Here is a 27,372-nt window from a genome sequence, read left to right as displayed (position 1 = left end):
AACCCAGGTCAGCCGCGTGCAAGGCAAACACCCGACCTGCTGTGCTATTGCTCCAGCCCCTCGAATCTTGTTTTAAATTTCCCAAGGCTTTCTAGGACTTAGGAGGACATCGAAAACATTCCTTTAGATATCAGGGCTCAATTTAATAGAGAAAATGAGGATTGGTGTTTTGTTGAAGGAAAGCCCAATGCTAGATTTAAATAACACGTGTTTCTTATGCTCTGTTTCTTTATTGTCCTACAGAGAAGCAGTTTTCATTGACACCCGAGAAATGTTGGAGTTTAAACCTCGTAATTGAATATGCTGTTTGTCAAGCAATATGCCTCTGCCTTGGTGAATATTGTTGCTCTCAATGACGTTTCTGATGAGACCTAGGAGAAAGCGTTTGGCCACCTGCAGTTGTTAAATATCCCCCTGGCACTTTTTCTAAGAGTTGAAGTATTACCCTGCAGCATTGGCCACATTCCAATTTGGGCTAATGGCTTTCGTCCTTTCCAAGTTTCCTTAGCAGCTTTAATTGGGTCTGACCCTTTTCTTCACTTTACCCCTTCAGTATTCTCATTCAGGAAGAAAGAAGACACAGTCATCCTCTCTTCGGCTGCATCTCTGGAGAGCAGTAGAATCTTCTATACATTTGCAAAATGCTTACAGGTGAACTTTAGCGTTCACTCGTGTACTTGGCCCATAATGGAAGGCTGTAGCATTTACAAATTGGAAATATGATTTGCTGTCCTTGTACAATCTTTCTTTGAAAGAGATTTTGCTTGTAGGGTATGCTAAGGGATCATGTAAAGCAGTTATTTTAACTTCAGAGCTTCAATAGCTTATTATTATTATTATTATTTTAAATGCTGGGAATCCAGAGGAGCTGATGAAGATAATTTGCACATATTTAGGGATTATCATTACCAAGATAGTAATCACATCTGGGGTAAGGCCAGTTTTCCTTGCTGTATTAAAGGTTTTAAGTTCTCTCTCAAAGATGTCTCTGGATCAGCAAATACCTATTGGAAGCAGTTTCAATTTTGGTGCCTTGCTACTATTGCTACATTTAGTGAATGGAAAAGAGTTGAGTATGGGTGCATTATGGTCAAATAGCTGTTCAAGTTTCTTTCGCCGCTACATTTAAATTTGAAAGATGGACACTTTTAAGAGTGCTCTCTATTTCTGCTTTCTCTTCTCCCACTATCACTTCTGGTTGAATTTGCTGCCAAGGACAACACCCTGATATGTTACAGTCTGAATATTTTGTGCTTTTCAAAGCTGGGACACAGAATTTAAAATAGAGGAGTGGTCTTAAAATCACAATATTTCAGAGTTGGAATTTTGGTGTTCACATTTGGTTACCATACTTTAACTTACTCCACCTTTTTTTTTATGTCAGTGGCACATAATATTAGATGATTAAAATCAGTGCTATATAAAGTAAAAGGATTTAGTGCCCTGTGCCACTATCCTGTTTCCCCGCTTAATCCTAAAACCTCCCTGCTGGTCATTATTGATGTTTCTTAGGAGCTGTTTCACCACACAGAATTGCTTCTTTTTTTTTTTTTTTTTTTTGCTTTTTTGGATCACACCCGGTGATGCACAGTGGTTACTCCTGGCTCTTCATTCAGGAATTAACCCTGGTGGTGCCCAGGGGACCACATGGGATGCTGGGAATTGAACCCAGGTCGGCCGCGTGCAAGGCAAATGCCCTCCCCTCTGTGCTATTGCTCCAGCCCAGAATTGTATTTTTATAGCTAATTTTGTTTTGCACAATTTATGTCAAACATAATTGATGTACAGGAGAGGTAGTTCAGCCTGAAGGGTGCGTGCCTTGCCTGTGGCTGACCCATGTTCATTCCTCGGCACCTCATATGGTCCCCCGAGCCCTATCAGAAGTGATCCCTGAGCACAGAGCCCTGAGCATCAGGGTGTGGGAATGTGGTTCCCGCAAACCAAACCAGACCAAAACCTCCCAGACATAAATCATACCATATTTCTTATGTAACTTGCTTTTTTGTGGTGGGAGTCACTCCCGGTGGTGCTCAGGGATTACTCCTGACTCAGTGCTCAGGGGCTCAGGAGACCATATGATGTGCCAGGAATCAAACCCCAAATTGGCCACATGCAAGACTAATCCTGTCGTATTCTTGCTGCTCCCACTATCTCTCCAGCTTTCTTTTATATAATTTGTTTTGTTAGTTTGTTTGTTCTAGGCCACACCTGTCTATGCTCAGGATTTACTCCTCACTCCGTGCTCAGGGATCACTCCTGGTGGGGCTAGGGAGGACCATATGCATTGCCAAGGATCCAACTAAAATCAGCTGGGTTTTTTTTTTTTGGTCACACCCAGCAATGCACAGGGGTCACTCCTGGCTCATGCACTCAAGAATCACCCCTGGAGGTGCTCAGGGGACCATATGGGATGCTGGGATTTGAACCCGGGTTGGCCGCATGCAAGGCAAACGCCCTACCCGCTGTGCTATCACTCCAGCCCCCCAACTAAAATCAGCTGTGTGCAGGATAAACACCTAATTTCATATACTTGCCAGGTCTATTTTTCTGCCTGATGATGTAATTTAACACACTGTTCATATTAGTAATACAGGTATAGCACTGTAGCACTGTCATCCCATTGTTCATTGATTTTGCTCGAGTGGGCACCAGTAACATCTCCATAGTGAGACTTGTTGTTACTGTTTTTGGTATATTGAATGCACCACGGGGAGCTTGTCAGGCTGTGCCATGTGGGCAGGATACTCTCGGTACTTGCTGGGCTCTCCGAGAGGGACGGAGGACTCAAACTTGGGTCGGCCTCGTGCAAGGCAAATGCCTTTCCCGCTGTGCTATCGCTCCAATCCAATACAGGTATACTTTATTTATTTATTTATCTATCTATCTATTTATTTATTTATTTATTTCAGAGCTTATTTTGGGGCCCTTCTCCAACCAGAATCACTATTTTTTTTTTTTTTTGCTTTTTAGGTCACACCTGGCGATGCTCAGGGGTTACTCCTGGCTCTGCACTCAGGAATTACCCTTGGCGGTGCTCAGGGGACCATATGGGATGCTGGGAATTGAACCGGGGTCGGCTGCATGGAAGGCAAACGCCCTACCCACTGTGCTATCGCTCCAGCCCCCAGAACCACTCTTGTCTTGGCGGTGCAGCTCTAAAATTTGGGTGCTCAGACCTGTCAGTGTGTTGCTAGGCCCTCCTAGGGCCACATCAAGCTATATTTGGAGGCCTCCAGGGCTTCACCTGGCCATGCCAGGGAGCCACGGAGATCCACATAGTCTTCCAGGCTACCTCAACTGTCCCTTATTTTCTTTTTAAATTGGGGCCTGTAAATTTAGATTTTTGCTCTAAATGTCTGTGAATGGAACTGCGGATCTCACAGTTTATAAGTGAGGTCGCTGGAGTCCATAGAAATGATGTGATTTGCTTAAGGGCACGGTTTTGGCAAAGTCAGGGCTAAAGCCCAGGTCTTTATTTTTTTTTTTAATTTTTAAAATTTATTTATTTTTTTATTTCTAATTTTCAAACTTTATTAGAAAATGTTAGTTAACAACAGACAGTAAACAATTGAGAATGGAATGTCAAACCAATAGGAAATATTACAAGACAATATAAAGTTTCCAGAAGCAAAAGAACTTAAAATATTTATGTCTTCATTTTTATAAGTTTATCTGAGCTCTTTTGTAAACTCCCTTTTTCAAACAACGCTTCTTGAAATATCAGGGAGTACATCTTCTAATTTCAAGAAATCTGGAAATAATTAAGCAAAGCTAAATATTTTTAAATTTTAATAGAATTATATTCATTGAAAATATACAGGTCAGTATATATCTTATACTGAACACCTTAAGAGAATGCTGTTCCTTGGTACAAACATGGACAAAATCAGTTGGTCAATGAGATCAGTGTAGACTCTCAAGTATGATTCCTCTAAGGTGATGTCTGGAAGTTTCTGTTTTTATTTTATTTTATTATTTTTTAAAAATTTTTTTTATTGAGTCACCATGTGGAAAGTTACAAAGTTTTCAGGTTTAAGTCTCAGTTATACAATGCTCGAACACCCATCCCTTCACCAGTGCACATATTCCACCACCAAGAATCGCAGTATAGCTCCACCCCCTCCCCCCACACCACTAGCCCCCCCCACCCCCAGCCCTCCTCACCACCACTAGCCCCCCCTTGCCTGTGTAACTGATAAATTCACTTTACTTTCACTTTGATTGCATTCAATATTTCAACAAAACTCACTATTATTGTTTGAAGAGTCTCCCCCCTAAAGTCAGACCTGCTGAAAAGGAAGCATTTGACAATTCGTTTTCCATTGCTGAGAATGAAGAGGTATGAGGTCAAGTGACCGCACCTAGTGGTCTCATGGTTTGGGGTTTCTGTATTTTAGTATTTTAGTAACTAAGTCCAGAGAAAGATCTTCCAGGAATTGCATCACTGTAAACTTGTACTTCTCAATTATATTATATTCCACATATGAGTGCAATCTTTCTATGTCTGTCTCTTTCTTTCTGACTCATTTCACTCAACATGATACTTTCCATGTTGATCCATTTATATGCAAATTTCATGACTTCGTGTTTTCTGACAGCTACATAGTATTCCATTGTGTATATGTACCAGAGTTTCTTTAACCAGTCATCTGTTTTGGGGCACTCTGGTTTTTTCCAGATTCTGGCTATTGTAAACAGTGCTGCAATGAACATAGAAATGCAGATGCCATCTCTACTATACCTTTTTGCCTCTACGGGATATATTCCCAAGAGTGGTATTGCTGGGTCAAATGGAAGGTCAATTTCTAATTTTTTGAGAATTGTCCATATTGTTTTCCAAAAGGGCTGAATGAGTCGGCATTCCCACCAGCAGTGAAGAAGAGTTCCTTTCTCCCCACACCACGCCAACACTGGTTGTTTTTGGTTTTTTGGGTTGTGGGCCAGTCTCTGTGGTGTGAGATGATATCTCATGGTTGTTTTGATCTGCATCTCCCTAATGATTAGTGATGTTGAACATTTTCTCATGTGCCTCTGAGCCATTCGGATTTCTTCTTTGGGAAAATTTCTGTTCATTTCGTCACCCCATTTTTTGATAGAGTTGGCAGTTTTCTTCTTGTGGAGTTCAACCAGTGCATTGTATATATACTTGATATCAACCCTTTATTGCATGGGTTGCATGGGTACTGCGTAAATATCCTTTCCAATTCTGTAGATTGTCTTTGTACTTTGATCACTGTTTCTCTTGAGGTGCAGAAGCTTCTTAGTTTGAGATAGTCCCATTTATTTATCTCTGTTTTCACCTGCTTGGCCAGTGGCGTGTCAGCTTTAAAGATACCAGTATCTTCAATGTTGTGGAGGGTTTTTCCGACCTTGTCTTCAATGTATCTTATGGTTTGTGGTCTGATGTTGAGATCTTTAATCCATTTTGATCTGACTTTTGTACATGGTGATAGGTGGAGGTCTAAGCCCATTGTTTTGCATGTAGCTGTCCAGTTTTGCCAGCATAATTTGTTAAACATGCTTTCCTTGCTCCACTTCACATTTCTTGCTCCCTTATCAAAATTAGATGGTCATATATTTGGGGGGATGTGTCAGAGTATTCAACCCTGTTCCATTGATCTGCTGCTCTGCCTTTGTTCCAGTACCAAGCTGTTTTAATGACTACCGCTTTGTAGTAGAGTTGGAAGTTGGGGAGGTTGATTCCTCCCATTTTCTTTTTCCCAAGAATTGCTTTAGCTATTTGTGGGGGCTTATTGTTCCATATGAATTTCAGGAGCACCTGCTCCATTTCTTTGAAGAATGACAAGGGTATCCCTATAGGGATCGCATTGAATTTGTACAATGCTTTGGGGAGAATTGCCATTTTGACAATATTAATTCTTCCAATCCATGAGCAGAGGATATTTTTCCATTTCCTTGTGTCTTCTTTTATTTCCTGAAGTAGCGTTTTGTAGTTTTCATTATACAAGTCCTTTACCTCCTTAGTTAAGCTGATTCCGAGGTATTTGATTTTTTGAGGCACAATTGTGAATGGGATTGTTTTTATCATGTTGCTTTCTTCTCTCTCACTATTTGCATATAAGAAAGCATGGACTTTTTGGTATTGATTTTATAGCCTGCAACTTTACTCTATGAGTCTATTGTTTCTAGGAGTTTCTTGGTAGAGGTTTTAGGGTTTTCTAAGTATAATATAATATCATCAGAGCTTGATTTCTTCCTTTCCTACCTGAATGCCCTTAATATCTTTTTCTTGCCTAATCGCTATTGCAAGAACTTCCAGTACTATATTGAACAGAAGAGGAGAGAGTGAAGCCCAGGTCTTTAGAGCTTTTGTTTACTGTTCTTTTGTGATGCCACGAATCTTGGTTGCTCTGGTGTTCTGCCAAAGAGTCATGGTAGCTGTCCCCCTGGAGGGGCGTGTTGTGAAAAGGGGGGTTGGAATCCTGGTGGCACCCAGCTGCCTGCCTCACTGTCAGGGATCCTTAGCAAACAACCCGTTTGTGCTGCTCTTAGCTCTGGCTAATGTCAAGAATGCAAAGACCTGTGTTTTGGGTTTTTTTTTTGTACCCCCGGGATATATTCCCAGAAGTGGTATTGCTCAGTCATATGGAAGCTCGATTTCTAGTTTTTTGAGGAATGTCCATATTATTTTCCAGAAAGGCTGAACCAGTCAACATTCCCACCAACAGTGAAAGAGTTCTTTTCACTCTGCACCCGCGCCAGCACTGGTTATTCTTGTTCTTTTTGATGTGTGCCAGTCTCTGTGGTATGAGATGGTATCTCATTGTTGTTTTGATTTGCATCTCCCTGATGATTAGCGATGTAGAGCATTTTTTTCATCTGCCTTTTGTCCATTTGTATTTCTATTTTGAGTAAGTTTATGTTCATTTCTTCTCCCCACTTTTTGATGGGGTTGGAGATTTTTTCTCATACAGTTCTATTAATGTCTTGTATATCCTGGATGGGCTGGAGCGATAGCACAGCAGGTCGGGCATCTGCCTTACACACAGATGACCCAGGTTCGATTTCTCCGTCCCTCTTGGAGAGCCTGGCAAGCTACTGAGAGTATCCCGCCCGCATGGCAGAGCCTGGCAAGCTACCCATGGCATATTCATTATGCCAAAGAGTGGTAACAACAAGTCTCACAATGGAGATGTTACTAGTGCCTGCCCGAGCAAATCGATGAATGATGGGAGGACAGTGTTACAATGCTATATCCTGGACATTAACCCCTTATTGGATGGGTGTTGGGTAAATAACTTGTGACCCAAAAAGAAAACAAAAACCAAAAATCCCTTCCAGATCAAATCTCTTATACTTGAAAAAAGAAAAGAAAAGAATACAGAAAAGAATAAAAGAACAGATATCTGTCTCATACTCTATACCACTGATGTGCCAAGAGTAGCACACCACATTTGATGGGGTTTAAAGTAGAAGGCAATACAACAACCTCCACGCACTATCCTCTATACAAAACTACTTTAGTTCTGCTTTGGCAGCATGGTTTGGGGTTTGGGGTGGAGACATTTAAAATATAGTGGTGGGAATGTGCAGTGGTGGTGGGATTGGTGTTGAAATATTCAATGTAATGAATTATTGTGAACAACTTTAAAAAAAAAAAGAACAGATGTCTAGTGCTGAAATGGCAGAATAGTGGGTAGGGTGCTGACCTTGCATGTGGTTATCCTGGGCTCCAGCCCTGACACCCCCTGGCTCCCCCAAGCCCTGCAGGCGTGATCCCCGAGCACATAGCCTGGAGCAAGCCCCAAGTACAGCCATATGTGCCCCTACCACCACCTCCCAGCCCCTAAAAGAAAGAAAGAAAAAGAAAGAACAGAAGAAAGAGAGAGAGAGAGAGAGAGAGAGAGAGAGAGAGAGAGAGAGAGAGAGAGAAGAGAAAAAGAAAAGGAAGAGATCAGACACCTGTTCTTAAGTGGTTCAGGATGTGGGGAGTCCAAAACCCAGGAGTAGGGCCTGGGCCAGTGCCCTCAAGGTTCGTGGGTGAATTCTTTGCCCTGGCAGTCTCAGCGGACTCTGAGCTTCCCTCTGGCAGCCTGCCTAGCTCTCTGCTGCATCTTCAGGGGCTTCTCTCTGTTTTCCTGGGCCTCACCAAGGCCCTCTTCTCTGTCTCTTCTCTCCCTGTGAGGACAGTGAGTGTCATGGACCACTCCCAAGATCTCATCTGCCCTGGCTTCCATCTGCAAACACCCGCACCTCGCAGGCCTTGGGCTTTGGACTCAACATCTCGTTCCGGAGTGGGGGTACAATTGCAGCTCAGCAAGACAGCATGCAAGCCCTGACATTAACAGACAAGTTATTTCACAGGGCAATGATGAAGATGCATCCTTAATACAGGGAGGCCAGGACAGCGCCCTTCCCAGCTTCTCCTGGCCCAGAGGTGCCTGCCACTCTCTGCCTGATAATTCTCAGGTCCTCTCCCCTGGATTCAGGGCCAACTTCGGTGACCAGCCGGGAGGAGCAGAAGGCGGCAGAGGTGGCATCAGGTGTCTGTCTTCTGAGGCTTGGGCAGATGGCTCTCTGCAGCTCCCGTTGGCCTTTTGGAAAGGGGTCACGCCTTCTCAGGATGCGCTCGCTAGGAACGCGACCCTCGATCTGTGAGAAGCCTCAGACCCAGAGAGGTGACACGTGAGTGCTCCCCTGGACAAGCCCAAGTCCTCAAGTCACGCTAGCATGGCATCCAGGCACCAGAGAGGCGTTGGGAATGTGTCGGGAGGTGTCGGCATAAGCCAGCCTCGGGCATCAGTGGAACTGCAGATGATTGGAGCCCCTCCAGCTGTAGCCCCCAGACGCTGCAGGCCCAAGGCCACCCGCCCCTGCTGCGCTTAGCTCGAATTCCTGACCTGCAGAATCCCCGAACATAATAAAATGCTTGTTTCAGGCCACTAGTTTGGGGTGATTTGTTAGGCAACAACAGTAATTGGAATGGGGGGTAGCAACTCATTATTGGGTTGTAAAAGGAATTTAGAGGGGCACTAAAAAGTCAGCTCAAAACGAACGTTTTGTATTCCTTGAGATTTTTTTTTAATAGAAAAACAAGAAGATAAAGTTGCTACCAAGTGATCACACTTTGTTCCTGCAAATTGGGAGGTGGTGTTCAAAAAATCCTGCTCTTTAGGTAAAATAGCCAATAGAAAAGATGTCGAGGGAAACCCACAAACTCAAGGACAAACGTGTGAAAGAAAATTTACGATAATGGAGAAAAGAGAAAGAAAAATAAGCACTTGTTAGAGGAACAGACTTCAGTGTGCCGAGCCAGCTGGAGGGTACGAGGAATGGATTCTTGATGGATTTTGAATACAAACAGGGCAAAAAGGAGAGAGTTGATAAATAGTGGCTAAAAAAAGACACTGAAGATTAACTGGGCTTTAGGAAAATTCTATCATGGATCTAAAATTTATTGTTTTCATCTGTACACTGGTGATGACAACCATTTCTTAAATTCTTTTTATTAATTTTTTTGGGGGGCACACTTGGCAATACTTAGGGGCGTTGCACTCAGGAATAACTCCTGGTGGTGCTCGGGGACCATACAAAATGCTGGGGATTGAATCCAGGTCCACTGCATGTTAGGCAAGAACCCTGTCCACTCACTGTCTTATGGCTCTGGCTTCTTAAATTCTTTATGGATAGAAATAAGCTAATGTGCACCATCTAGACCCTATGTGGCCTAGTCCTTATGATGAGCTCAAATATAGACAAATTCTAGGTAGAAAATGAGATTCATGATCCTAACTTTATTATTTTTATTGTTGTTGCTATTGTTTTTGTTTTGGGGCCACTCCCATGGTGCTCACAGTTTACTTAGCTCTGTGCTCAGAGATCACTCCTGTTGGGGCTCAGGAGATCACATAGGATGCTGGGGATCAAACCCAGGTCAGCCTCGTGCAAGGCAGATGCTCTATCCACTGTACTCTCTTTCCAGATTGCTGTTATCCTAACTTTAAATCATTGAGAAAAAATTAGTATGTGTGTGAAAGGAAGAATCCTAAGAGAGTCTTCGAGCTCCCTACCCACTGGTGGGTGCATCCCGCATGTGAATGTGATGGGATGACGTCATTCCCACGACTAGATTAAATTGGCTTTAAGAACAGGAGATTATGCAGGGTAGGTGTGAGTTAGTCATGTGAACTCTTAAAATGACTGGTCTCTTTCCAGTGCAAGAGACTCCTGGCTGGACAGGGCTTTGGTTCCAGGGAGATCCTCAGCTGTTGTTGAAGATGAGCAAGACAAATGATTTGGAACACAGGCCTTGCTTAGAGCCAATGTCAATCATACCGTTTAGATGTCAATTTGAACAATTATGTCAACCTCAGATAATGACACAATTGTTTATTTATTAAAAAGACATTGTAACAATTTCTTTTTCTTGTTACAATACTGACTGGGATTGCCAGCATGTCAGAGAATATCAGAGAATAATATCAGTGAGAGTGGGACCCCTCTTCCCAACTTTAACAGCATCTTTCTTTGGGGATGGGGGTCCTAAGCAGAGCTAGGGAGGCCTGAGGGCTTTTCCCAGCAATACTGGGGAAACCAGGCCAGATGGTTCGATGCTTCAGCCTGATGATGACAGCTCAGCCAGCTCTGACCACTGACCTATGGCCCTCAAATGGAAATTTTAATATTTTAACACAAATACATTACTTTTCTGTTTTATTAATAGCACTGTCGTCCCATTGTTCACCGAGTTGCTAGAGCGGGCACCAGTAACGTCTCCATTGTGAGACTTGTTATTGTTTTTGGCATATTAAATATGCCATGGGTAGCTTGCCAGGCTCTTGCAGTGTGGACAGGATAACCTGGGGCCCTTTAAGCCTGTATATAAGGAGTACCAAGTACCACATGAAAATGAAATGGTACCAAGTACCATTTATCAAGTACCATATGAAAACCTATCTGAAAATTAACTGCAATTGATTAGAATTTATGTAGATTTATTTTGTATTTTAATCACCATGGTAATAGCACTGTTAATGATAGGGCTTCATGTAGGCAAAGTGCCAGCATCACATTCTCTATGAGCACGTGTGTCCCTCTCCAGACTCTGCACCCCGGCCGGTCCCCTAAACTCAATAGCTCAATTCTGTAGGCCAGTTCTTTTTTTTTTTTTTTTTTTTGCTCTTTGGATCACACCCGGCAATGCACAGGGGTTACTCCTGACTTTGCACTCAGGAATTACTCCTGGCGGTTCTTGGAGGACCATATGGAATGCTGGGAATCGATCCCAGGTCAGCAGCATGCAAGGCAAATGCCCTACCTGCTGTGCTATCACTTCAGCCCCTGTAGGTCAGTTCTCAGGTAATATTGGCAATGCCCATTTGTTATTCCTTGCTATATTTATTTGGTATTATGTTCCCCCTTTATTTAGACACCCTGATTTACATACTTGTTTACAATGGGTTTTCAGGCATACAGTGCTTCCATATCCAATCCACTACCCTGTTTCTTCATCCTTCCACCATGACCCTGGATTCTCTCCCACACCCCAACCCGACTCCTTGAAGGTTACATTTTCAAATTTGAATGTCTTTGTTTAAGCCTCATGTTTATAGTGGCATTGGCTAGTGGGTTAGATAGTACAGATCCTTTGCCTCTATACCAGAGAAGGGACCATGACCTCTAACCTTTGCCCCTTCGTTACTTCCAGATCTCTTCTTGCTTCCGCCTTCAATCTCCCTTTCCTTGGCGTTTTTGTCTCTAGTTCCTAGAACCAGTATTTTGCCCACTTTTGCCATTTTGCCCCCATTCCCTAGACATGTTATTCTATATATCACAGATTAGTCAGAATATCTGGTATTTGACCTTGTCCTTCTGACTTACATCCACTCACAGGAGGTCCTCCAGTTCCACCCATGTTGCAGGCAGTAGCAGGATCTCACCATTTCTTGTGGATAAGTAAAAAGTATTCCACTGTGTGAATAGAGCCACAGGCTTCATTAGCCCCGATTCTGTCCTTGGGTACCTAGTGGTTTAGTGATAATTTATGTAGATTTTGTACTATTTTACAGTACTAGCTTTTGAAAAATATTGTCTTCCTTAGCACAGCAGGTAAGGTGTTTGCCTTGCATGCGGCCGACCTGGGTTCTATTCTTCCATCCCTCTCAGAGAGTCCAGCAAGCTACCAAGATTATCCTTCTCACACGGCAGAGCCTGGCAAGCTACCCATTGTGTATTTGATATGCCAAAAACAGTAACAACAAGTCTCACTATGGAGATGTTACTGGTGCCTGCTCAAGCAAATTGATGAACAATGGGATGACAATGCCACAGTGCTACAGTGATGCAGTCCTTACTTACCGATCCATACAATTGAGTTTGGGGGATAACTCAGAAGGGTGTTGGGGTCCTTGAGTGAGGGAGATGGGTACATTGGTGATGGGTATGGTGTTGGAGTTACCTTAATGGGAAGCCATCATTAACATTATTGTAAAGCACAGCTCCTTAATCAATAAAATGGATTTTAAAAAGTATCATCATTTTCTCAACTGAATTTTTAAAAAGTAGTTCCTCATTGTTTCATAGTTTTTGTTTTTGTAAATAGCATTTTTTCTCTTTCTTAAGAAAATATTTTATTTGCTGATCTTGTATTTATCAACTTTAATAAAATCTCTTTTTTTGGTTTGCCACACCGATAGTGCTCAGTTTTCACTTCTAAGCAGGCTCAAATGACCACAAGAGGTGCCAGGGATCAAACCCAGGTTGGCTGCGTGCATGTAAAATGAAATATGCTCTAGCCCCACTGAAATCTTCTTAGTACCATAAATTTACTTAGTGCCATGTTTTACTTTTTTTTTCTCTGTAGGTGATTATACCATCTACAGAGATGGTTTTGAGTTTCCCTTTTTTATGTTTATCCATTTACATTAAATAATAAGCATCTGGGGTTGGACGGATAGTACTGTAGTAGAGAATTTGCTTGCACGAAGCTGACCTGGGTTTGATCCCTGGCATACTATATGCTCCCCCAAGCACTCCCAGGAGTGCTCCCTGAATGCAGAGCCAGGAGTAACCACTGAGCACTGCTGGTTGTCCTCCCCCCCCACCCCCAAGAAAATCCAAAACAAAACAACTAAATAGCAAGCATTTCCAATTTTGGAACTCTTCAAAAGGTTTTACCATATAACATGCTGTTTGCTAAATAGTTTTGAGTGTTGTTTTTCAATAGATTATGGAAATTTGCTTCTCTTAACTAATTTTCTAAGATCTTTTAAGAAAAGTCAAGAATGAATATGGACTTGTTGGATGCACTTTTGGCCTCTGTAATCTTCAAGGGGTTATATTCTTCTATCTGTTCGTGACTATTCATGTACATATCTTCAGTATATCTTCTGGTTCACTCTGGTTTTATCTAGAATTCTGTTTTTACTCTTTATCCAATCTTATCTATACACAGAGAAAACTGAAATCATGGCAAACTATTTTTAACTGGAAATATGATTGAGAGGCATAGTGTGTTGAACAGTGAACCCCAAAAGATATGTCCACAATCTAACTTCTGAAACCTATGATGTAATATTATTGTCTTTGCAGTAATAATTAAATCAGGGATCTGGAGATCATCCTGGATTACCTAAGTGAGCCACCTCTAATAACAGGTATCATTCCAGAAACATACAGTGGAGGAATATACAGGAAGAGAAATTCATGCAGACACAGAGTCAGGAACTGGAGTCATCCATCTGTAAGCTAAGGGAAGCTTGGGGTCACCAGTAGTTGGCAGAGACCTGTTCAGGGGGAGTGATTTGCACAATAATAAATTTCAGCTGGGGCACTCATGTAGGATGAGTCTACCCAATGGGTACCATGGCATTCTTAATTGATTATGGTCATTAAATCTTTTTTTTTTTTTTTTTGCTTTTTGGGTCACACCTGGCTCTGCACAGGGGTTACTCCTGGCTCTGCACTCAGGAATTACCCCTGGCGGTGCTCAGGGGACCATATGGGATGCTGGGATTCGAACTCGGGTCGGCCGCGTGCAAGGCAAACGCCCTACCCGCTGTGCTATCGCTCCAGCCCTGATGGTCATTAAATCTTGTTTCTATTTCATAGGCTTCAAACCTCTACTTGGAACCTGCCTTTTGTCATATGATTTTGAATATGGACAATCATTTTCTCTTTTTAGTATTCTACACTACCACCATGTGTTTTTCAACACTTGGAATTTTATTTTTCTTTCTGACATGCAGTAAAGGTGAAATTCTTTAGAGTTCTCAAATGGCATGTTTCTGGGACATTACCCTGCCTTTTGGCAAAAACACAAACCAACCTCAGAGTTACTGACAGTACCAAAATGAGAAAGGATGAGGCCAGTGGGTAGGCACTTGTCTTGCACATAGTCAACCAGGATTTGATCCTTGGTTCCACATGTGGTTCCCTGAACCATGCCAGGAATGATCCCCTGAGCACAGAACCAGAAGCAAGACTTGAGCATGGCCTTATATGACCCCCAAACTAAAGTAAATATCATTTGTATCATTTGTTATATCAATCAATGTTGTTCATCGATTTGCTCGAGCAGGTGCCAGTAACATCTCCATTCATTCCTGTCACATGCTAATGTAGCCCAATAGCGTCTGCTCGCTCCAGGAACATGAAGAGCCTCAGACCTTTCCTTTACGGTCTTGGCAAAGAAGTCTGACCATCTCGTAGTGGGCGGCAGGTATTTTGACATTCCGTGAATTCCTGCCAGTAACAGCTTTAGTCCAGTGATTGTCTCCAAATCGTATTATGTGTCCGGCCCATCTGATTTTCGACGCCTTGGCAAATGAGACAGCTTCCCTGATTCTTGGTCGTCGACAGAGGTCAGAACTCTGGATTCCTTCTCTTACTTGAGTGAAATGTGATATTCCAGTATAGCTCTTTTGATTCCTCTTTTGGAGACCCAAATAGCATTCTCATCCTGTTTTCGTAGGGCCCAGGTCTCTGAGGCGTATATTAGTGCAGGAAGAACGGTGGAGTTGAAAAGATGTGCCCAGGGCCGGAGGTTCTTCGTCCTCTTAACCACTTCTTCAACACTATTCAAGGCATTCCACGCCACTCTCTTCCTACTGTGTAGCTCAGGTGCCAGGTCGTTCATCATGTTGAGTTCTCGACCTAGGTACACATAACTGCTACATTCGGAGATGTTCGTTCCATTGAGAGCAAATGGAGCATCAGGGACTAGTTCGTTTTTCATGAATTTTGTCTTCATGAGATTCAGCTGCAGTCCGACCTTTCCACACTCACGATCAAAGTCTCCCAACATTCATGCCACTTGGCTAATGTTTGGTATTATTAGAATGAGGTCATCAGCAAAGTGGAGGTGGTGTAGTTGCTGACCATCTATATTCACTCCCATTCCTTCCCATTTCAGTCATCGCATGACATTCTCAATGGTGGCACTGAAGAGTTTTGGTGAAATGGTATCATCCTGCTGAACCCTTCTCTTTACATCAATGATCACTTCCTTGTAGAATGGTGAAATCTTGGTGGTGAATCTATGATACAGCTCGAGGAGGATCCTAATGCGCTGAGTTTGAACACCCTGTTTGACTAGGGCTTCAATGATTGCTTCAGTCTCAACAGAATCAAAGGCCTTCCTTAAATCAATGAACATTAGACAGCGGCATCTTGAGCTCTCACAAAACCTCAATTGGTCACCATGTGGATATGGTCAATTGTGCTGAATCTTTTTCGGAACCCGCTTGCTCTCACTGTTGTCCTCCATCTAGTGTTCTGCCAATCCTATTCAGGATGACTTGAGTGAATAACTTGTAGATGATGGACAACAGGCAGATCGAGCGATAGTTGCTGATGTCGTGGATGTCTCCCTTCTTGTACAATAGCATTGTCCTGCTGGTTTTCCATTGGGATGGAACCTTGCATTCAGACAGGTAGTGTGTGAAGAGCCAAGCCAGTGTATTGATGAATACTGGCAGTGGATTCTTCAGGTGTTTGGGCCTGACCTTGTCTGGACTTGGTGCTGTATGCTGCTTCTGTGCATGATGTGTACGTGATGTGTACATGATGTGTACGCTTGGACATTAGCTTGTGATTGCCTGAGGCTTGCACCAAACCACATTGGTGAATGAGCTCAAGAGTTTCCGAAGACAGGCATCTTCTTGTGGCTTTCTCTCTCTCAGTGTTCCTTGCACAATCGTGGAGGTGCTGAACCAGTCCATCGTATTCCTCATCGATGTCAATGACGGCATCTTTCCATATTGCCGCAATAGTGCCAAAGAGCTCCCAGTTAGTGGTCATTCTGGGAGTTCTCTTCTTAAACTTTGTAGAACTTTCTCCCCACTCCATGAAGTAGAATTTCGCATGAAGGAGATGATGGTCTGACCTCGTTTGGAATTTTTGGACAACAGCAACATTGGTCAGGCAAAACTGTCTATTGAATATGATGTGGTCAGTTTCATTGTGGAACTGTCCACTGGGAGACTCCCATGTCTAACGTTTAGATTCGACCTTCTGGAACTGCGAGTTACCATAGTCAACATGATGAACTCAGTCTCTCAACCCTGCTTGTTCCATTCTAGGCCATGGGTCCCAATGTGGAGTTCTTTGGGTGACCTTCTAGGTCCTATCTTGGCATTAAAATCACTGACAATGACCATGTAGAAGGTGTGGTTTTCTTTATAGAACTTCTACTCCATGTAGAACTTCTCAATTTCTTCATTGTAGTTGGAAAGTTGGTGCATAGACAACGAAGATAGAAACTGCCAGCAATGAGCTACATCTATTCAAATGTAAGCATACAATTCGGGTTGTTAGGCATTTGAACAAATCAATACTCATGGCCAAGTTCGTGTTGATGAGGACACCGACACAACTGATGCCCCTACTGTCGCTCTATGTTCTCAGGAACAGTTCTCCAGTGTAGAAAACGGTGTGATGTGGTTGATGCCTTCTCATTTGGTCAATCCAATGACGTTGTATTTGATATTCTGTGCTTGCACCATCAGGTCCTCATTGGATGTTTCTGATGCCAGCGTATGTGCATTAAAAGTGCAGACAGTCATTTTAATATTTCTTCATTTTGGCAGCCTAGTTCAGCCCTGAGATTTTACCAGCCTCTCCTTGCTTGTCCTTCTCAACGCTGCTGTATTCTTCCAGGGTCAGGGGAATGAGGCCCATTTTTGTTACTACTTTTGGCATATTGAATATGACACAGGTAGCTTGCTAGGCTCTGCCATGGGGGTGGCATGTTGTAACGATCTGCATGCTGACAGACACGCCACACACCTTGTGCATGGATGTGCTGCTCACATACAGAAAGTACTGGCCAGATCGACACAGTTGATGCAAGGTGTCCAGCCCTGCACCTGCCAACATCTCTGGGCAGCAGCACCTGTTGGCTCGCTCTTCACTGGTTGGCACTGTTGCCACCCCCTTGCCATGAGGAGGTGGTGAACCATCAATCAATAAATAAAAAGAATAAAAAGAGGGGTCAGTCAATTGCACTGGGGTCCGGGCACACACTTGTCTGTCAGAACCCAGTTGGATCCCTGGTATCATATTCTTTGCTCCCAGCAGTGCTGCATGTAATCCTGGTGGCCCCAAGCTATTTTGGGGTGACCCAATGGTCCTTACCACTGCAGGGCCCAAGTGGTGCTGAATCTTTGGAACCTTATATTGAACATTCAGCTCAGTTGGTCAAGTATCATTAAGAGTGGCCTTCCGTGGGCCCAGAGCGATAGTACAGTGGGTAGGGCGTTTGCCTTGCATGTGGCCAACCTGGGTTCCATCCCCGGCATCCCATATCATCTCCCAAGCACTGCTGGGAGTAATTCCTGAATGCAGAGCCAGGAGTAACCCCTGAGCATTGCTGGGTGTGACCCAAAAAGGGGAAAAAAAAGAGTGGCCCTCAGGCCCCATAAGCAGAGCTCAGGAAGCTCCACCTCCCAACAAAGTTCAAGAAAAACCACTGAAGCATAGGTCTACTCAGTGCATAGTGACATGAAAACGAGGGTGTGTGTTTAGACTTCTCCCAGTTAGCCCCCCATCTGCCTTCATTGTGGATGTGGTTGTTGCTATGATTAAGCACATCACACACGCCTAGCCTTGGTGGTCTCTGCAGGTGGCTGGCACACCAGACTGCTCTGCTCACACTCGCCCAGGTGCTCACTGAGCACTTCCTTCGTTGTGGTGATCACGGGGAATCAGACTCCTTGGTGTGATGCTCGCCAGGAGCTGCGGCAGTGCTCCCATCTGAACAGGCATTGTGCTTCTTGACCATGGCCCTCCCCGCACCTCCTCAGTTAGGCTCAGTGCATGCGGCAACATCAGGGGGTGGAACTATGCGAGGCTGCGTTCTCAGCCATTACATGTTCCTCAGGGCCTATCTGTGTGTGTTTCATTTTTAATTTATTTTCTTTTCGGGTCCACTCAGCAATGCTCAGGGATTTCTCCTGGCTCTGCACTCAGGAATTATTCCTGGTGGTGCTCAGGGGATTATATGGGATGCTGGGAATCAAACCCTGATCAGCCGCGTGCAAGGCAAACGCCCTACCTGCTGCACTATCACTCCAGCCCGTGTGTTTTAAAGTGCCATTCTTTGCACCATATCAGTTGCACTCTCGACTAATTTCCTGCATATTATTTTTTCCAAGTCTATCACTTTATATTTATAAATATTTTTCTTTTAGAATGACTGCCCCCTTCTGCCTTGCAAAAATCTTGGTTCATATGGTGCTCCTATGAGGCGGGCTACCCAGGAGCTCAGAAAGTAAGTGTATTATTCTAAATGGAAATTTATTTTCAAGGTTTCCAGGATGGATATTAAATGGCCATTATTCTCCTGAAAGCTTGGATCTTTCCCCGCTTGGGTCACCGGCAGAGGGCCTTCACACGCATTCATATCTGTCTCGGCAACTCCTAAGAAAATTGACATTTGGTGGGAGGGCTGTGGGCAGAGATGCCGGCGTTTCTGGGCGTGCGGTGCTCCGGTGGGGTGCAGACACAGAAGCTTCCCCTGGAGTACTTGAGCCGTGACCTCAACTCCTGGAATGTGGCTTCAACATAATTACAGCCCAGCAAGGAGTCGCTTCTGGAAACCAGCTGCTTAATCTGAGATTCATTTATCAGGAGGATTATGACTCTTAACTTTTTTTCTAGACTGTTGTGGCCATTTAACGGAGGAAGGGAAAAAAAGAGGAGTCTGGGGAACTAATTAGGAAGGAGTGGCTCCCCTCTGAGTCTTGACCTTAACCCCCCTGAGCAAGTATGGGATTTACTTTACCTTAAGCAAGGAAGGAACAGAAATGGTTGGCAAGAATGTTCTGGAGTTAGGAGTTTCCTCAGGTAATGAACTGGCCTGAGACACGGAGAGGGAAAATAACCCTAAACACAAGTAAAATATCAAATGCTTAAAAAAAAGGAAGAAAAAGAAAGGCCATTAAACATATTTGTATTATATGTTAGCAGTTGGAACTTTACTGGTTGAAAGAAAATAAGTGAATTTGAATGTGTGATGAATATAAATGGAATATAAAATCCCACATTGGGAAATTATGAAGTGTTACAGCAATGGAACCAGCTGTTGCCTTCCATTATTTTGCTCAGTATATTGTGTTTCTGTGGAGGCATTTTATCTCTTTGCCCTGGCTCTAAATAATTTTTGTCAGCGTTGTATTTTACTTATTGATATTATTATTTAATTCAAGTTTAGGCCACATGTTTACAACAGTATTCACATTTATGGCTCTGAAGTACGACACTTCCTCACCTCACTCCACCAAAATGCCCTCAACCCTCTACCAAGTGTCTCCTGTCACTTCTAGCTATCTCTTTTAGATGCATTTTAACGTCATCTTCGATGCTAGTTGCATGTCACACCTTCTCACCACATTTTCTTGTATTTCTAAAATTTGTTCCCATTGTGTTGATCTAGAAAACTCAAGCTAAGAGACTTACTTAAGGTCTTAGAGCTGGTCGGAAACTGAGCTGAGGGTTCTGGGATCTGGGCTCAGAGGTACAGAGCCTACAATAGCAGACATGAGGCCTGATGTTTGATCCTTGGTGCAACTCCACTTCTGGTGGCACTGCCTTTATGATTCCTGGCGACACAATACAAATCTCTGGGCCACAGCAACCAAAAGTGTGCGACCCCCAGTAAGTACCATGAATAAGCATGACCATCCTCCAGACACCTCAGTCGAAGCAAAAGGAAGGTTAGGGTTTAAATTCCATCTATTTTTGTTCATTTGGTTTTGGTTTGAGGGCCACACCCAGCAGTGCTCAGGGCTTCCTCCAGGCTCTGCACTCAGGGAACATTCCTGGGGATGCTGGGGAACGTGGGGTGCTGGGGATTAAACCCAGGTTGGTCTACTGCAAGGCAAGTGCCTTACCCACTGTATTACCTCTCCAGCCACAAGTCACACCTATGTTTAATGATTCACATTATATTTCCATGTTTTCTTGAGTTTATGCCCTCAGATACCATACGTTGACAGAAAGTTGACTAATTTGGGATAAGGGGTTTCTTATTTCACCATATAAAAATTAAACTTTTTTTCACAAACTAATTAAATGCAAGTTAATTAAAAATGTTTCCTGAGTAAATGACAACAGAATTCAAGAGTAATTTCTTTTCTCCTATTTTTTTTCATTTTTACATTTCCTTAGAAATTTTAATGTAACTGTAATCTAGTCTTTTTTTTTTGAGGGGGAGAGATTGGGGCTACACTCAGCAACATTCAAGGCCTCTCCTGACTCTGTATTTGTATTCAGGGTTCACTCCTGGTGGTGCTCGGAGGACCACATTTGGCACTGGGGAACAAACTGTGTTTGGCCATAAATAGACAAGCACCTTGGCCCCGTAGTGTCTCTCCATCCACTGTAATCTATTTTACAGTTGAAGAAACCAAAAACTTGGAATATCAATTACTTGACTATGATCATAAATAGACTACAAATGAAAACCAGACCATATCCAGGTCACTGCTTTAACCATTATGCTGGAGCAGTTGATCACATTATTATTATTTTTTTGCTTTTTGGGTCACACCCAGTGATGCTCAGGGGTTACTCATGGCTCTGCACTCAGGAATTACTTCTGGAAGTGCTTGGGGGACCATATGGGATACTGGGGATTGAACCCAGGTCGGCTGTGTACAAGGCAAACACCCTACCTGCTGTACTATCACTCCGGCCCCATTCATGACATTCTTACAATGCTAATTTTATGAACAACGACTAAGATACTCAGAGGGTTTAAACACACCAGAATCAAAACATTTAACACACTGTTGGCCATAGCATCTGGAAAGGTCTGTATCCACTAATTATTAGCAATGTTCTAATCAGAATCAGAAAGATATAACACCTTATCCACCTAAGAATAACTGTTCCACAAGAGACAAGAAACTACAATTTTTAGAGAGGATGTAGAGGAGAGGGAATTCTCACATACTGTTGGTGGTGGGAACACAAAGGGGTACAATCATTATGGCGATTCCTCAAAAATTAATAGAAAAGAATAGAATAGACCTAGCATATGATCCAACTCTATATTTCTGGGTATTTATTAAAAAACAAAGGAAACATTAGTTTGAAATAGCACCTTATGTCCAGTGCCACATTGTTTACAGTAACTAAGATTTGAGAACAGCCTAAGTGTCTGTTGGTGAAAGAATGACTGAAGATGTAGTATATGGTCATGTGTCACTTAATGTCAGTCGGAAGGATTTGTGGCATTTGTGTCTGATTGAATAGAAATGTCATGGACTTTGCAGGTTTTATTCTAAGTGAAATATTTCAGATGAGAAAGATAAATGCTGTATGATTTTAGTTATGTGTTCAATATAAAGAAACAAAGCTAACAAACCAACCCCAGCTCATAGATACAGAGAACGCATTGGTGGGCATAGGACAAGAAGGGGATTGGGAGGGACATGAAATGGGTAAAGAGGCCAATTGGATGGTCATAGAGGGCAAGTAGAATTGGTGGTGATCATGGTGGAGTGTATATTCATCCCAAATTATAATGTCTCACTAGAAATATCGAATGATATGAATCCATGTTGTCACACTAAAATGCATTTCTAGCAGTGTTTTGGGGTCCATGCAATATTGGGGATCAAATTCGGTGCTCCTGAAGGCAAAGCATACACTCTAGACCATAGAGCTATCGCCCCAGAATTGGGGTTCTTAGTTTTGATTTTTGAAATGATGTTTTACTAAACATAAGTTTTATAAAATAAAGTAACTATTACTTGGAGAAAGAAGTGTTCTTTGGAACAATGGTTTGATATGTGTGATTAGAGTGTCCAAAGAGAGAATATTACAGTGTTTCTGAGATGGTTGAGTTCAAGTACATCATCACTATGCAACTGAACTATAATTATTTGATTAGCAATTCAGAGAATTAGTGTCACACAAAGAACTCACTTTGGCGAAATACTTTATTAAGACTAAGAGTAAAAGATTAAAAAAAAGACTAAGATTAAAATAACACTTTATCACTGGTTGGAATGCCAAAAATCTAAGTTGAACAAAACAGATAAATTGGAGACCCAGAAGATAGAGCAAAGGGTCATCACAGGTAAAATCATGATAGTGAAGAAATTTTTGTGAAACACAGCTTTAGAGGGGATCAAAGAAAAGACTATTTCGCCCTGAGGAAATGTGATTCACTGCTGTTTCATGGTGTGGGAGTGACTGGGGTCTCTGCTTATTCTTGATACTAAGGGAAATTCACATCCTCAAAGTTCCCATAATGAAGTTTCTAATAATATTTTGCATGTGTACCAGAACTTTTATTTTTCAGAACAGTTCCACCATATTTAACCATGCCAGCCCCCTGGTAAGCTGTGATAGGGTCTGTTCTGCACAGTGGTTGGGGTGATTTGAGAACTCGCCTGCTTTACAGAATTTAAAGCTCTGTCTGGAGCTTGGCTTTAGGAATCACTGAAGCACATCCCCAAGCAATGAGGCAGAACTGTGGACAGCCGGGAGGCCGGAGCTCACACACCAAGCTGGAGGCGGCAACCAGAGAGAATTTTATTTTTCCTTCTCAAAGAAAGCCTCTTAGATGATTATGAAATGAAGACAATTTCTCTATATTTGGGACATGCTTATGGCAGGATGAAGTTTTCATCACCCATTGGAAACAGGACTATAAGTAATATCCTTTGTTATTGTTTAAGTACTTTTTCATGATTCTTTTTCTCTGGTTGCAACATACATTCATGTTTATTGTAAAAAGTCTGTACTATTTAGAAAGGTAGGATATGAAAAGGAATGATTATTTATAATCTCACTACCACTATTTCATAACTTGGCGTGGAGCTGGAGAGATAGTGGGGTGGTAAGGTGCTTGTTTTGCACATGACTGGCCTGGGTTCAATCCACTGCACTGCATATGGTCATCACAGCATAGCCATGAGTAATCCCTGAGCACAGAGCCAGGAGTAATCCCTGAGTACCACAAGGTGTGGCCCTACCTTGATTTGTGTTCCGGACTAGGCTATGTATTTCCTACTAACTATGTATGTATATATTTATAATTTTAATATAAGGATAGTCATTTATATCTGGTTTATTCAATTTCACATTAGATTATTAAGATTCTTCCATATTACAACAATTCATTTTCTTTGCTATATATTATCCTGAAGTATGAATACATCACAATTCTATTATTGATGGTATTTGGATTGGTTCCATTCTGGAGGTATTCTGAATGCTGCTTCTGTGGTTATGGCTTGGGCTGGAGGAATTCTGAACGCTGGTTCTGGGCATATGTTTTGGGCTGGAGGTATTCTGAAAGCCGGTTATAAGGATATGTCTTGGACTGGAAATATTCTGAATGCTGGTTCTGTGGATATGTCTTAGGCTGGAGGTATTCTGAAAACTGCTTCTTGGATATGTCTTGGGATACACCATGAAATGATATTGTTGGGATATAAAACTTCTATACAGCCTAAATAAGTGATGTCAAACAGATTGATGAAAATTTATATTTCCATCAGCAGTGCATCAAAAGTGGAAATGTTTCCTATCTCCAACATTTGACAATGCCATTCTTTTGTTGTTTTAGCATTCTGGTCGAATGTGCTGGTAGGTCATTGAAGCTTACTTTTCAATTTACCCGAGTATCAAAGAAATTAAAGGAATTACATATGCTCCTGCTCTTTGTATTTAAATTTTCATGTGCCGAATAACTAGTACTTATGTATTAATATATATGTTAAGATATAGTTGACATATAACATTATATTAGTTTAAATTATACATACAATGGCATAATCAGTAGCTACATATATTGTGGAATAACCAAAATAAATCTTGTTAATATCCATTCATATACTTTCAAATAGGCAACACAGAATTATTAACTATAGTGACATGCCTGATATTATACACCCAAGTCTAATTTCATAAGTAAATTAAATATTTTTTATTTTTAGGTCATAACAGAGGGTGGAGTTCAAGGCTTACTCCTGGTTCTATGCTCAGAAATCACTCTTGGCAGTGCTTAGGGTACCACACACAGTTCTGGGGATTGAACCAGCACTGGCCACATGCAAGGCACATTTTTAAAAAAAAATTTATTTTATTGAAGCAAACTGATGAGCAACAAGATGACAGTGACAGTGAATCACCGTGAGATACAGTTACAAGCTTTCATGTTTGAGTTACAATCATACAATGTTCAAACACCCATCCAGTGCTCATTCCCTACCACCAGTCTCCCCAGTATACCCCCCTGCCTTTCCCACTCTTCCCCTGCCTCCCTGGCAGATAATTTCCCACATACTCTCTTTCTACTTTTGGGCATTATGGTTTGCAACACAGATACCAAGAGGCCATCATTTTTGGTCCTTTATCTACTTTCAGCACACATCTCCCATCCGACCAATCCTTCCAACCATCATTTTCTTAGTGATCCCTTCGCTATTCTAGCTGCCTTCTCCCCGACTCATGAGGCAGGCTTCAAACTATGGAGCAATCTTCTTGGCCCTTGTGTCTACCGTCTTGGGTGTCAGCCTCATGTTATTTTATAGTCCACAAATGAGTGTAGTCCTTCTATGTCTGTCCCTCTCTTTCTGACTCATTTCACTTAGCATGATACTCTCCATATCCATCCACTTATAAGAAAATTTCATAACTTCATCTTTCCTAACAGATGTATTCCATTGTGTAGTTGTACCAAAGTTCTTTAGGCAGTCTCCTGTTCTCGGGCACGTACTCGCTCTACTTTTGGGCATTATGGTTTGTTTCCAGATTCAGTTGTTTCCAGATTCTGGCTATTGTGAACAGTGCTGCAATGAACATAAAGTTACAAATGTCATTTCTACTGTGCTTTTTTTGCATCCTCGGGATATATTCCAAGAAGTGGTATTGCAGGGTCATATGGAAGTTCAATTTCTAGTTTTTGAGGGACTGTCCATATTGTTTTCCAGAAAGGCTGGACCAGTGGGCATTCCCATCAACAGTGAAAGAGCATCCCTTTTCCCCCACATCCACACGAGCACTGGTTGCTTTTGTTCTTTTGAATGTGGGCCAGTCTCTGTGGTGTGAGATGGTATCTCATTGTTGTTTTGATCTGCATCTCCCTGATGATTAGCGATGTGGAGCATTTTTTTCATGTGCCTTTTTTTTGGCCATTCATATTTCAGTAAGGCACATTCTTTTTTTTTTTTAAAGAAATATTTTATTGAACCACCGTGAAAACAAGAAAAAAAATACAAAGGTTTCAGGTTTAAGTCACAGTCAAATACTGATTAAACCACCATCCAGTAAGGCACATTCTTAACCTTGGACTATCTCTCTGACTCTGCATTAAAAAAGTAAGTAAAGGGGCTGGAGAGATAGCACAGCGGGTAGGGCGTTTGCCTTGCACGCGGCCGACCGGGGTTCAAATCCCAGCATCCCATATGGTCCCCTGAGCATGGCCAGGGGTAATTCCTGAGCGCAGAGCCAGGAGTAACCCCTGTGAATCGCCAGGTGTGACCCAAAAAGCAAAAAAAAAAAAAAAAGTAAGTAAAATTTCGTATCAGTTGACTCCTTTATATAATTTTTTTGTCTCAAGTTCTTTTATTTCCTTTATATCATTTTCCCCACCTCACATACTCTGTGTCTGGCAGCTTCTTTTCTATATTTGTCATTTTTTTTTCTAAAAAAGAGTTCATATACATGAAATAACATGGTATTTGTCATTTTCTTATTTTCTTTACTTAGCATAATGACCTAAACATATGTAACTTGAACCTCATGCCGTGCTTACATGAACTACTTCTACCCTAGTAGAAATAGTGTATTTTATTTCCTAGTTGGTTATGACTTCACTAAAAAAAGAAAAGGAACTGGATCCCATAGAACCTCTTCCATTAAGGAAGAGTGAAAAAGCAATTTCTGCCATATTAATTTCTTCATGGAAAAGAAGTGGTTCAGTCATTTCTCAGCAGCAGATTTCTTTTTTTTTTTTTTTTTTTTGGTTTTTGGGTCACACCTGGCGATGCACAGGGGTTACTCCTGGCTCTGCACTCAGGAATTACTCCTGGCTCTGCACTCAGGAATTACTCCTGGCAGTGCTCAGGGGACCATATGGGATGCTGCGATTTGAACCCTGGTCGGCTGCGTGCAAGGCAAACGCCCTACCCGCTGTGCTATCACTCCAGCCCCAGCAGCAGATTTCTTAAACCAACATTTCTGTAGTCCATTGACTTATACTCCCTATGCCCATTTGAATTCTCAACACATCTCAGAATTGTAAAAGTTCTCTGATGTTGGTGATGGGAGGTGAGAAATGAAATGGGGAGTCATTTCTTGAGGAGAGTCAAGAAATGGCAGGGTGGTGCATGCATGGCCCAGCCCAGTAGAGATGAAGGGACTGAGACTCTATCAACATTTCCGGGGGGGAGGGTCAGATTTAGGCTGCATCTTGCGATGCTCAAGGTTGCTCCTGGCTTTGTGCTCAGGGATCACTCCTGGTGAGCTCGAGGAACCATATGGGATGCCAGGGATTGAATTCAGGTTGATCACTTGCAAGACAAATGCCCTCCCCATTGTACCATCACTCTGACACTTCTGTATCAACATTCTTTAACCTGATCACATTTGAGGACTAGGACCAGCACCTGACTGCATACTGGTCCTAGGACCGATGGTTGAAACCACTGCAGTGACCATTGCTTTTCAACCTTACTACACTGAGGACCAGGTCCTGTCATGGACTGGTCAATGAAAACCACGGCTCTGCAATGAACCTCTCTAAGCTAGCATGATGCTGCAACACAGACCATCATCTATGATGATAAGGGCCCGGGTTCCACAGGCTAATGATGAATGTTTACTATACGCCAGGCTATATAGTAACTATACCTTTACCACCCAAGTTTCATGGATAATTTCATTCATTCCCAA

The 27,372-nt window shown here is 42.4% G+C and overlaps 1 pseudogene; it reads right to left on the bottom strand.

Annotated features, from left to right (window-relative positions):
* LOC129405146 (uncharacterized) overlaps positions 1 to 16,964 on the bottom strand; it is a 347,936-nt pseudogene extending 330,972 nt beyond the window's left edge.
* Positions 16,965 to 27,372: the final 10,408 nt, after the last annotated feature.

Source organism: Sorex araneus, chromosome 5 (genome assembly GCF_027595985.1).
Source record: "Sorex araneus isolate mSorAra2 chromosome 5, mSorAra2.pri, whole genome shotgun sequence".
Taxonomy (NCBI): Eukaryota; Metazoa; Chordata; class Mammalia; order Eulipotyphla; family Soricidae; genus Sorex; species Sorex araneus.
Note: the sequence above shows the minus strand (reverse complement) of the source record. Positions and strands in the feature narration are given on the sequence as shown.